The sequence below is a fragment of the Myotis yumanensis genome, unplaced genomic scaffold, assembly GCF_028538775.1.
Source record: "Myotis yumanensis isolate MYYU_CA2020_CCGP unplaced genomic scaffold, mMyoYum1.0.hap1 SCAF_12, whole genome shotgun sequence".
Taxonomy (NCBI): Eukaryota; Metazoa; Chordata; class Mammalia; order Chiroptera; family Vespertilionidae; genus Myotis; species Myotis yumanensis.
The window spans coordinates 30,463,241-30,475,435 of NW_027223763.1; the positions used below are offsets into that span (position 1 = coordinate 30,463,241).

General features: G+C 42.4%; 1 protein-coding gene across 4 annotated transcripts in view; it reads left to right on the forward strand.

Annotated features, from left to right (window-relative positions):
• Nucleotides 1–12,195, forward strand: part of APTX (aprataxin) — a 35,243-nt gene that overhangs the window by 5,428 nt on the left and 17,620 nt on the right. For 2 of the 4 annotated variants that reach the window (XM_070431375.1, XM_070431377.1), the window contains exon 1: nt 10,161–10,211. The gene's annotated coding sequence lies outside the window, so the exon portion shown is untranslated. The other 2 variants (XM_070431378.1, XM_070431376.1) reach the window with 2 other exon arrangements.

The window sequence follows — 12,195 nt, forward strand, 5'->3', positions numbered from 1 at the left end:
CGGAATCGAACCTGGGACCCTTCAGTCCGCAGGCCGATGCTCTATCCACTGAGCCAAACCGGTTTGGCCCAATTGTTATTTTTAAATTAAACTTTTAATTTTAGAGTAGTTTTAGATTTACAGAAATGTTGCAAGGATAGTACAGAGAATTCCCATATAACTGGCACCCAGTTTTCTGTATTATTAGCATCTTGTGTTAAAGTGATACAGTTGTCACTACTAATCAACCAATTTTGATACATTATTAATAACTAGAGCCCGTTCTTTATTTGAATTTCCTTAGTTTTTACTTATTGTCTCTTTTCTGTCCCTGGACCCTATCCAGGATATCACATTACTTTTATCTTTTTTCTTTTAATCCTTACCAGAGGATGTGTTTAGAGAGGGGAAGCGGGGGGAGGGGGAGAGAATGAATCATTGATGTAAGACAGAAACATTTATTGGGCTCAAACCTGCAATCCAGGGACCAGAAATCAAATCCAAAACCTTTTGGTATACAGGATGGTGCTCCAAGCAACCGAGCTGGCTGGCCAGGGCAGGATATCACATTACTTTTAGTCGTCATGTCTCCTTAGGCTCCTCTTGACTGTGACAATTTCTTAGATTTGCCTTGTTTTTGATGACCTTGGCAGTTTTAAGGAGTGCTGGCCAGGTGTTTTGTAGACTGCCCTTCAGTTTGGGTTATCTAGTGTATTTTTCTCATGGTTTGAGTGGGTTTACGGGTTTTAGGGAGGAACACTACAGAGGTAAAGTGCTAGTTTCATCATGTATCCCAGCTACATGCTATGAACATAACTTATTACTATCAATGTTGACCTTGATCACCCACCTGGCTGAGGTAGTTTTTGTCAAGTTTCTCCATTGTGAAGTTATTCCTCTGCTCTCTGCTTTTCCATACTATACCCTTTAGAAGGAAGTCTTACTTATCTTGATGTCATAGGCTTGAAGGCACAGAGTAGTATTTGCTGAACTGAACTGGGTCCCTATTATTTTGTCTCACAGAAGTTCTGCCAGATATTTTTTTCTATTTTATCAATAGGAAAATAAAAATTAGAGAATTTGAGTAACTTGCTCAAAGTAGCACAGTAAGTAGTCAAATTGGAATTTGAACCCAGTCCTTCTGAATACAAAGCCTGTGGTCTTGGCCTGCACCATTTGGCTTTACAGAGGGTTGTATTTACTTTGGCCATCTTCCCTAAGTACTTATTATGCAAAATTGTCCATAGATAATGCGGTTAGACTCGTTATATGGAAATTTAATTCCTCCTTTCAGTTTAAAGTTATACCTTAGAACTCTCAGTCTTGAATTGGGCAGATCTCTGTGCTCAGTATTGCTCGATCCAATTTTAATATAATATCTTCTCTTTAATTCTCTATAGAGTTATGAAGAGTGGGTTACAGCAGGGCCTTCCTGGGAAAGTGGGTACAGTTCAGATGTTACAGTAGTATAGGACTGTTTTTATATTTTGTGAGGCAGTGCAAAATGAAAACAGTGCCCCTTGTTCAGAAATCATTAAAAATTCCAGCTGTAGTGGGTTTTGCTTAGGTGTTAGAGCATCAGTCCTTGGATAGAAGGGTCTCGAGTTCAATTCTGGTCAAGGGTATGTACCTCGGTTGCAGGCTCCATCCCCGGTCCTGGTCCGGGCATGTGCAGGAAGCAGTCAATCGATGTGTCTCCCGCACATCGATATTTCTCTCTGTCTCTCTCCCCCTCCCTTCCACTCTCTCTAAAATCAATGGGGAAAAACAATATCCTCGGGTGAGGATTAATAAGAATTCCAATACATTGACAGCAGAGCATTATACCAAACAGGAGGCCCTTCTAAGCATGAGACCTGTGTGAGGGTACAGGTCACATGTCCATGAAGTTGGCCCTGCAGTAGTAGAAGTAGGAGGTAAAGAGGGCCAATATTAAAGCAGTGGAAGTGGGAATGGAGAATGGAGGGTGGTTACACAGTATATTCAAGAGGTAAATCTATAGGAATTGATTGATGATTAGTTGTGATGAGTGAGTGGGCCGATAAAATATGGAATGTAAAGTTTCTGATTGGGTGAGGCCATTCACTGGCACAGGAAATCAAAGAGGACCAGACTGGCCTTGAGGGGAAAATGATGAGTTCAGTTTTAAACATTAACATCCAAGTGTAGATATTCAGGAAGCACTTGGATATATAAGTAGCCATAGAAAAAGCTGGGGTATACTCTCCAAAATGATAGTGCTGCTTACTTATTCTGAGGTTGAGGACCAAGATGAAGGGGGATAATTGGTTGAGGACTTCCATCTTTTAAAGAAAGTATTCATGTATTTCTTGTATAACTGAGAAATAACTTTTAAATGGAAATCAAGTCACAACATATTATTGTACTTTGTAAGAGAAATAGAGTCAATCTGAAAGTAAAAGTTTCAAAAGTTTATAGTAATACGAAAGGCATTTATGATAGAAATAGATTTGCAACCACATATTTTCTGTTGCCAATACCACACTACATGTGTCTCAAAATAGACTCTTAGTTTACTTTTTAAACTGTTATTGAGTATCCACAATCAATTGGTTCCTCTACAGGTTGTATAACTTTGAAAAATTACATTAAACTTTAGTTTTACCTTGTATCTTTATGCTTTTTGATAACTGACATAGGAGCATTTCCATATTTTAGTAGTATATTGTATAATGCTTTTTTCTTTGGATTACATTACCTGTGTATTTTTTCTTTGGGGAGGTGATAGGGAAAGCCTGAAGATAGAAGTCCGAAGCTCACATTGGAGTTCTGCCTCTGCCTCTTGTTGGCTGTGTGATCTTGGGAAAATTACCCAGCTTCTCTGAGCATGCTTTCCTTATTGGTAAATGGAGATGAAGATAACCTTATTAGAGATGTGAAAATTAAATGAGACTATAAATGAAAGTTGTTTGTAAACTCTAAATTTTATAAATTCATACCTTTTTTAGTTTTGTACCCAGGACCTTTCTTAGTGAGCTTCCCACCTCACCTCCTTCCCAGAATCATCTCCTCCCTTCTTAAACTCGTTTTCTCACCATCCCCAGAATGTGCCTTGTACTCTCCTGCCTCCTTAATACTGCTCTGATTCATTTATTTAATCAACAAATGTTTATCGAGCACCTCACTTCCCTCAAGTCTTTGTTTAAATGTTACCTTCTCAGTGAGGTCTACAATGTCTGCCCTATTCCAAGTTGCAACCTGCTGCTGCTCAGCACGGCTAGTCCTCCTTCACCTGCTCTCCTTTTCCTCCACTACACTTATGATGTAACACAATATTTACCTATTGTCTCTTCTCTCCACACCCCCTTCCCACTAGAATTTAAATGTCATTTGGGCAGGGATCTTTGTTTTGTTTTATGATGTATCCCAGGCATGTAGAACACTGCCTGGTACAGAGTAGGAACTGAACCAGGGGCATTTATTGAACAAATGAATGAATATGCATTGTGCCAGACTTTTAGCCAGGCTCTGGGTATGCAGTTGTGAAAAGAAGAGCTGGTTTCAGCCCTCATGGAACATCCAGCCTGGCATTATTGTCTGGTGGTTTTTCTGCCCGCCTGGGCTGTCCTCCTCTGGGAAACGTCAGAGTGACTAATAGCTGAGTTCAGAGTGGCCTTTCCTCTTAGCGGTGAGCAATTTTCAGATAGTTTTGCTTTTAGGTTAAAAAAAATTACAATAGAAGGACAGGAAGAGAGTAATGCATTCTATTTAGTTATTCTAAGTTAAAAGTCAAGAATTTTCCCGAATGCAAAGAAGAATACAAGTATTTCCTTTAAAGTGCTGGGCCTTGCAGGTAGCTGAAAGAGGTCATGGGGGTATATCTGGTTTAACTTGTTTTCCCTCCCTCCCTTTCTCCTTCCCTCCCTCCCTTCCTTCTTTTTTTTTTTTTTCTTTCTCTCGCCACCCCTCTTCTTTCATCTGAAGGAAGATGGCTGTAATTTTTCATATTATTGAAGAATGAGAGGATGTGCAATAAACATGTTTATTGCTGTGTTTTTGAAAAATTTTGGAATGCTTCATTCATGAGATCCTGACCTGTTTCTTGAGGTCCTCTCAATGCAGTTTGTCAATAGGAGTTTTTATATTGCTAGAACTCTTTCTTAAGAAAAGAGAAAACAAAAGATTAAATTGAGTATATTTAAAAATAATCTGCTGATCCGGCACACTTAAAACTATATGTCAGCAACTGTTCTTTCTCTCACTGTGTTCTCACATAGGCAACCAGGGAAACACAACGCAATCCAGGGAAACTCTGTAAGACGGGATGAAGAATTAAGGAAGAACGTTGCTCACAGGTATGCAGCTGAACTAAATGATTTTTAATATCCCTTCCAAATCTGAGACTTTTGATCTTGATAATTTAAATTCCTAAATCCCGTTTGTCCTCATTTATTTGAATAATCCAGTTGATAACATTTTGTGTAGATATATTTTCTAAATAATTATTTTAATTCTGCAGGTATGAATTGTTTTGCCCCATAATCCTTTTGTCAGAAAAAATATTGATAAAGGAAACTCTTGGGACTGTAGCCTCAATTTATTGTGAACAGTTTCTATGATGTCCCATACACCCATGATATGATATAAAAATCTACTCTGCAAGATTATTTTTAGCATCTTCTTGCACTTGGTAACAACTTAAGTTTGTGTAACAATTGTTGCATTGTGAGTAAACTCTAAAACATCCTCAATAAAACAAAGAACAAAAGAAAAACTCAAGTGATGAGCTCTATGTAAAGTCTCTTGTAATGCTCTTGACTGATTTATGAGCCCTTTAGAGTGCTCACATTGACCTGTGGACACATCTCTGTCCTAGTATTTATGTAAATAGGTATATACATTATAAACACTGATGGTGATACACCTTCTTCCAGAAAGGATTCATAGCCATTTCCAAAGGTACAAGAAAACCCCCCAAAGCAAGACTCACTCACATACACTCCAAGATGCCATAAATTAGAGCAGGGGTCCTCAAACTACGGCCCGCGGGCCACATGCAAATACAAATATTGTATTTGTTCCCGTTTTGTTTTTTTACTTCAAAATAAGATATGTGCAGTGTGCATAGGAATTTGTTCATAGTTTTTTTTTAAACTATAGTTCGGCCCTCCAACGGTCTGAGGGACAGTGAACTGGCCCCCTGTTTAAAAAGTTTGAGGACCCCTGAATTAGAGAATGAAAAAAAAAAAGAACTGCAGAGAATGAAGAAATAAAAACATGGGTAGAGACAAAATGGAGGCAAAGCTAAAAATGAATATAGGAATGACCTTCACATTTGCTACAGCTGGGCCATGAATTTGTCTCTAAGCTGACAGTTTCATTGGTCCCACAATTCATGATATCTATGGATAAAAAACAAACCCGTTACTCTGGAGAAGTAAAACTATTCCCGGAACTGAGATCAGATTGGACTGTCTCCCAGGGACACTCAGAGAGAGAACATTGTGTTATATGAGCGGCAGTGTCCTTGACAGCATCCCTGACAGGGTGACCAGTTCACAAGGATGCCTCTTAGAGCCTGATGGCTACACACCAGAAAGCGAGTCCATGGGTTAAAGCAATACTTCTGAGGCAGAGGACTGGCTCAGTGGTCATGGCTGCACAATGTTTTTACCTCCTGGACTGCAGTTACTGGCATATAGCAGGTATCAAGAAGTATTTCTGAGTGAATGTCAATTGAAGAAGACCAGTTCGAAGACTCCCTCTAGAAAGGTCTTCCAATTACCAAGACCTAAAATCCTGCTCCCCAACTTTGCACCCCTTTTGTAGCTATCAAGCAATAAATACAGTTATGCAATGTTTCTCCTACTGTTGGGTTAAACTGCCATTTCAATATTTTGACATTAAATTTCTCATGTCTTCCCCAAATATGGGAATGAGGCCAGGGATATTTGTATGTGTGTGCACATAGTTGTTGTTGTTGGTGGTGGTGGTGGAAGTGTTAGGTCTAGAAAGTACTGTACTCATCAAATTGGAAGACCAGTTTGCAGGTCACCTTGAGAGTACTATTGACTTAGACCCAGACTCCCACATCCAGGCTGTCCTTCAGAGCTGAAGCAGGGTGGGTCACGGTGCCACCGTGGGCCTTTTGCCATGGGTCTCTGCTGAGCAACAGAAAGACCCAGTCACAGGTAATGGTATCACTGGCATTACAAGAGACTGAGTGCTGAGCTAGTAGCTACTGACCCAGGGCTCTTTACAGTCCTGTAGGGGAACTGGGGTTGAGTTGAGTTCGCAGGTTAAGGTTTAGTCATTTCAGTTGGTGGAGTTAGAGGCTTGGGAGTAGGGCTTGGTGTAAGGGTTTTTCTTCCGGGTGGGTGTCACCACCTCTCAGTTCTGACTGTTATCTTCCTGTTGTCATTGACATTGTAAAGATGCTTCAGAGTAGGAACGTGGACCCTATGTGCAGCTTTCTACCTGCAGTCACAATGATGATGAAGATGCTTGTCTTCTGGTGTATAACTTTACCTTGTTCTTGTTTCAACAGCAGTGTCACTGCCAGACCTGGGATAGGAAACTGGGAGAGGGAGTATAGTGGTTAAGAATATGGATTTTGATGGAGGCCTGTGCAGGTCTCAATCCATCCAGGGCTTGAAGTTGCTATCTGCCTCATAGAGGAAAGTAGATGATTTGTCTTTTGGCAAGACAAAGTTGTCTTGTCTTAAAAAGCCTCCTCCATGCTTGGCTTTGGCATCTTCCAGGAATAGGAGGGTCTCCTGTCACGATGGGCAGGAGGTGCTTTTGCTGATTCACATGATGGGTGGCTGGGGTTTGGGGGAGACACGTGCCAAGCATGCAGCAGCAGTGGGTGGCCTGTGACAGCACCAGGATGTGGCACAGCCACAGGGTTACAGGGAATGAGAAGGTGCTCAGGATCACCTTGTTGACTATAGTGCTGCTGGCACTCAGCACTGCAGGCATAGCATTGCCACCTCCTGTGCCCTCACATGCCTTGCTGCTGCCATCCTGCCTCAGTGGCCACCCTTTTCCACCCATCTGACGGCCCAACCCAGGCTCCACATCACTTTCTACTCTGCTTTTTTTAAATAGAATTTATCCCCACATAACCTGTATATTTCTTTGTTTATTGTCTGCCTCTCCCCACTAGATTGTAAACTCCTTGAAAGCGGGAACTTTGTTTTGTTCACTGTGGTAGCCCCAGCACCTAAAACAATGCCTGACATGTAGAAGGTACTCAAAAACACTTATTGACTGAATGAATAAATGTACCAACCAATGGAGAGCTAGAACTTTTTTGGTTCATCTGGCTAGAGGCCAAAACACTGGAGAATGTGTAATGAAGGTGTCCACATGGACTCCTATAGCTGTGTCTCTCCTACTAGACTAATGGGAAGAGCTGACAATGCCAAGAACCCAAGCCCCCCTGGGAGTTACTGTTAACGATCTGTAATTGTAAGGTTGAGGGCCTAGATAGTACAGGATTCATTTAGTTTGGGAATGGTACAGAGGGCAGTCCCATCAATCTTAAAGTTAGCTAGAGTAGTTTTCTGGCTTCCAATCCAAAAACCTTGACTGAATAGGTTCAAGAAATTGAAAGAAAGGCCCTGTGTTTGGGTATGAGGATAGACAAGGAGAGAATGATACATAGAAATAGATAGGACCTCTCTAATAAAAGTAAGACTAAACAAATGTGTTTAGTATGAAGTGGATGAGGAGTGGAAACCCATGAAAGAATTTAAGCAGGGGAATGATATGGTCAGATTTGTGTTTTGAAATATTGTCTTGCCCAGACAGTGTGGCTCATGGATTGCGCGTCGACCCCTGAATCAAGAGGTCGCTGGTTTAATTCCTGGTCAGGGTACATGCCAGGTTGCGGGCTTGATCCCCAGTAGGGGGCGTGCAGGAGGCAGCCAATTGATATTTTTATCTCTCTATCCCTCTCCCTTCCTCTCTCTCTAAAATCAATATTAATAATAATAAAAAAAGAAATATTTTCTCTAGCTGAAGTGTGAATGGATTGGAGGAGGTCAGAGTGAATTATGGAAAAAATAACATTTCAGAGGAAGTAGCATGAACATCAAGGAACACAATAGAGTATTGCAGTTGGGCCAGGGCTTAGCAAAGATCTTTCATTTATCTCACTACAGTACGGGGGAGAAGGAGTTTGAAGACTATTGCTGGTACAAGCCTGGGAATGAAGAGAGGTGGGAGGTAGGGCAGGATAAGTTAGAAGGGCTTTCTGTGACTTTCTTTTTAATGTTTATAAGAACTTTCAGGAGAGACCACCACAACATCCATGATTTACACAAATAAGAAGAACTAAATTGAAATAAAGTCTAACTTGAACCATCAATGGTATAAATGCCAGTACTTGGGATTATTGTGACAATCTCCTAAACTCTTAAAAATTTAGAATCTTGAGAGAGTTAAGCTATGAAATCAACACATAGTTGATTAACCAGCTATGGTTATGGAGAAATTAACCTAATAGCAGGAGTTGAAAACAATAATGTGTAAATTATAGATGGAAGCTTTTAAATTATAGGTTATAGTTGATACATTAGCATGTTTATACTATGATGTGGAACTCTACTGGTGTACCAATTATAGATACGACTATCAAGAATTTGAAAAGATTATTAAAAATTTTTAATCAGTCAGAATGGCTATCATCAAAATCAACAAATGACAAGTGCTGGCGAGGATGTGGAGAAAAAGGGCCCTAGCTGGTTTGGCTCAGTGGATAGAATGTCGGCCTACGGACTGAAGAGTCCTGGGTTTGATTCCAGTCAAGGGCACATGTCCAGGTTGTGGGCTCGATTCCCAGTAGGGGGTGTGCAGGAGGCAGCCAATCTATGATTCTCATCATTGATGTTTCTATCTCTCCACTCTCCCTTTCTTTTGGAAATAAATAAAAATATATTTTTTTAAAAAAGGAATCCTCGTACACTGCTGGTGGGAAGGCAGACTGGTGCAGCCACTGTGGAAAAGAGTATGAAGTTTCCTCAAAAAATTAAAAATGGAACTCCCATTTGACCCAGTAATCCCACTTCTAGGAATATATCCCAAGAAATCAGAAACACCAATCAGAAAGAATATATGCATCTCTATGTTCATAGCAGCACAATTTACAATAGCTAAGATTTGGAAACAGCCTAAGTGCCCATCAGCAGATGAGTGGATTAAACACCTGTGGCCCTGACCAGTTTGGCTCAGTGGATAGAGCGTCGGCCTGCGGACTGAAGGGTCCCGGGTTTGATTCCGGTCAAGGGCATGTACCTTGGCTGCAGGCACAACCACAGTGGTGGGTGTGCAGGAGGCAGCTGATCGATGTTTCTCTCTCATCGATGTTTCTAGCTCTCTGTCCCTCTCCCTTCCTCTCTGTAAAAAAAAATCAATAAAATATTAAAAAAAACACCTGTGGCACATCTATGCAATGGAATACTACGTTCCTGTAAAAAAGAACTCCTACCATTTGCAAAAGGATGGATGGACCTGGAGAGCATTATGCTAAGTGAAATAAGCCATTCGGAGAAAGATAAATATCACATGATCTCACTCATTTGTGGAATATAATGAACAACATAAATTGATGAACAAAAATAGATCCAGAGACATAGAAGCATCGATCAGATGCTCAAACCTCAGAGGGAAGGCAGGGGAAGGTGGGCACAGACAATAGGGGGTTAAGGACCTGTGCTTGGGTGGGGGATTGGGGAGGAGCAGACTGGGAGAGGTCAATGGGGGGAAAATGACATGTAATACTTTCAACAATGAAGAATTAAATAAATAAAATTTAAAAAATGAAAAATTAAATCAGAAATTATATATCTATTTAATCATGAAACCTAATGTCAAAAAAGTAATATTCACAGAAACATGCTCAAGTTCCTCATGAAAAATTTAAAACATTATATTTGAATATTTAGCCTTAATAAAGGTTGTGAGTTTCTCCTTATGAAGGGAGTGTCCAGAGGCGCACGCTGCCTGGAAAAGGCCACAGGGGTAGCAGCCCGACGTCTCCCGACTCAGAGGAGAGAGAAGCTGGGGAATTCCCAGGAACCACGCTTGGACCACGCCCCATGAGGGACCAATAGGGGCGGGCGTTAGGCGAGACACTCAGCCAATCTGATGGCAGGCGGTGGTGACGAACATCGTTGCTCGCCAGTTTGTCTGGTGACGTCATCCCACAGCGCCGGAAGTAGCGTGTCAAAGGAGTACCGCGAACTCATCCGTCACGGCTGTTTGAGGTAAGGCAGTTTGGGCCTACCTCCTGTGTTGTCCGTGATGGAAGCCGTGGGCGTGGACCTCATGCCGGCTCGCTTCTGTCTTTGAGTGACGTGCCTTGAAAAACGCTCTCACGGCTTCTTTCCCGGCCGGCGTTGCTCCTTCCTCGGGCTCCGGGGCTCTCGGCTGCCTCCGGCCCCCTTGGACCGTGTTTGGCGGCGCTCACGTTGGTCTTCGCCCCAGTTGGCGTCCGTTCACCTGTGCCCCTGACACCCGTGCCCAGCTTGGTCGCAACACAAGCAGAGAAACTATTAGAGCGTGGGCACTGTCCAGCCCGTGGGCTGTCAGGTAGGACATTGTTCCTTCGCAAACGCTCCCTGAAAGGAGCTTGAGGGCCTCACAGCGTCCTCAACAGGCCGGTGGGAAGGCCAGAAGCAAGGCTATTCCCACGCGGACCAGCGATAGCCGTTCCACACAGCGAGGTCTAATTTCATTGGGAATAATGTGGCCCAGGTTTGGGGCCTTCTGGGCATTTGACGTATTGGGGATCGTTAGAACACGGGACAGGCCTCTCCATGGGGGGAGACAGTGCAGATTGGTGCCTTTTCACGTTAGCTGCACGGTCTGCTGTCGATGACCCTGAGCTCCTGCTTTCATCCTGCCCGTACTATTAACAAGAGTGATAATGCTTACTTTTGGCCAGACACTGATCTTTACATACTAACTCATTTAGCCCGTGTAGTATAGAGCAGTTATTAATATTGTTTTACAGCCGAAGAAATAAAGGCTGACGTCAAATAACTGACCTCAAGTCACACAGTGAGGAGGTTGTGGCGCCACGATTTGAACTCCAGCATTTGGACTTTAGAGGCCTGGGTGTTGCCCACTATTCTATGCTGATTTTGTCCAACTGTTCGCCAAGTGCTCGAGCACCTCACTCTGCTGTTATCTACTATTTTATGGAGAAAATTGAGGTCATCAGAGGTGCCTTTCCTCACATTTCTGCTTTTGCTTTCCCATTTACAAAACCATCTAGATTTACATTCATGTTGATCTTAAGTCTCAGAGGATGAGGATGAGCTGTATCCTCTGATCAAAGCAAATCCCTTTACCTGTGTTCCTGATCTTTTATACACTCACCTATGAGAGCTTGTTTTCATTTGTCGTTTCTGCCCCTGTCCCTGTCATGTATAAACAAGGCCAGGTTTCTCAGATCCCTGGCCATCTCTTATCCCCACTTCCACTATGCAAGCTAGAAAGAAAAAAGTTCTTGGTGATCATCTTCCTTTAGCTGTCATCCAGTGACTCTTCCCCCTTCTTATCCAAACTGTTTTAAAGGGTATTCTAAATTCTGTCTCCATTTTCTCAACTCCCATTCCCTTCATGCAGTCTGCTTTCAGACCTATTATTCCTCTGAAATCTTACCCTTAGGTCACCAGTGATTGTTCCTCAAACCAGATAGTCATTTAAAAATCATCACTTGATTCCCTTGCTGCTTTTGAGACTTGATACCTCTCACTCCCTTTTTTATTTTTATTTTTGTTAATCCTCACCCGAGGATATTTTTCCATTGATTTTTTAAAATATATTTTATTGTTTTTTTACAGAGAGGAAGGGAGAGGGATAGAGAGTTAGAAACATCTATAAGAGAGAAACATTGATCAGCTGCCCCTGCACACCCCCCACTGGGGATGTGCCCACAACCAAGGTACATGCCCTTGACCGGAATCAAACCTGGGACCCTTCAGTCCGCAGGCCGACGCCATATCCACTGAGCCAAACCGGTCATGGCTCCATTGATTTTTTAGAGAGAGTGGAAGAGAGGGGGACAGAGAGAGAGAGTGAAACCTTGATGTGAGAGAGACACACTGGTTGGTTGCCTCCCACACGCGTCCTGACCAGGGCCAGGGATCGAGCTTGCAACCTAGGTACATGCCCTTGACTGGAATTGAACCTGGGACCCTTCAGTCCACAGGCTGATGCTAAACTGGCTAGGGCTCACTCCCA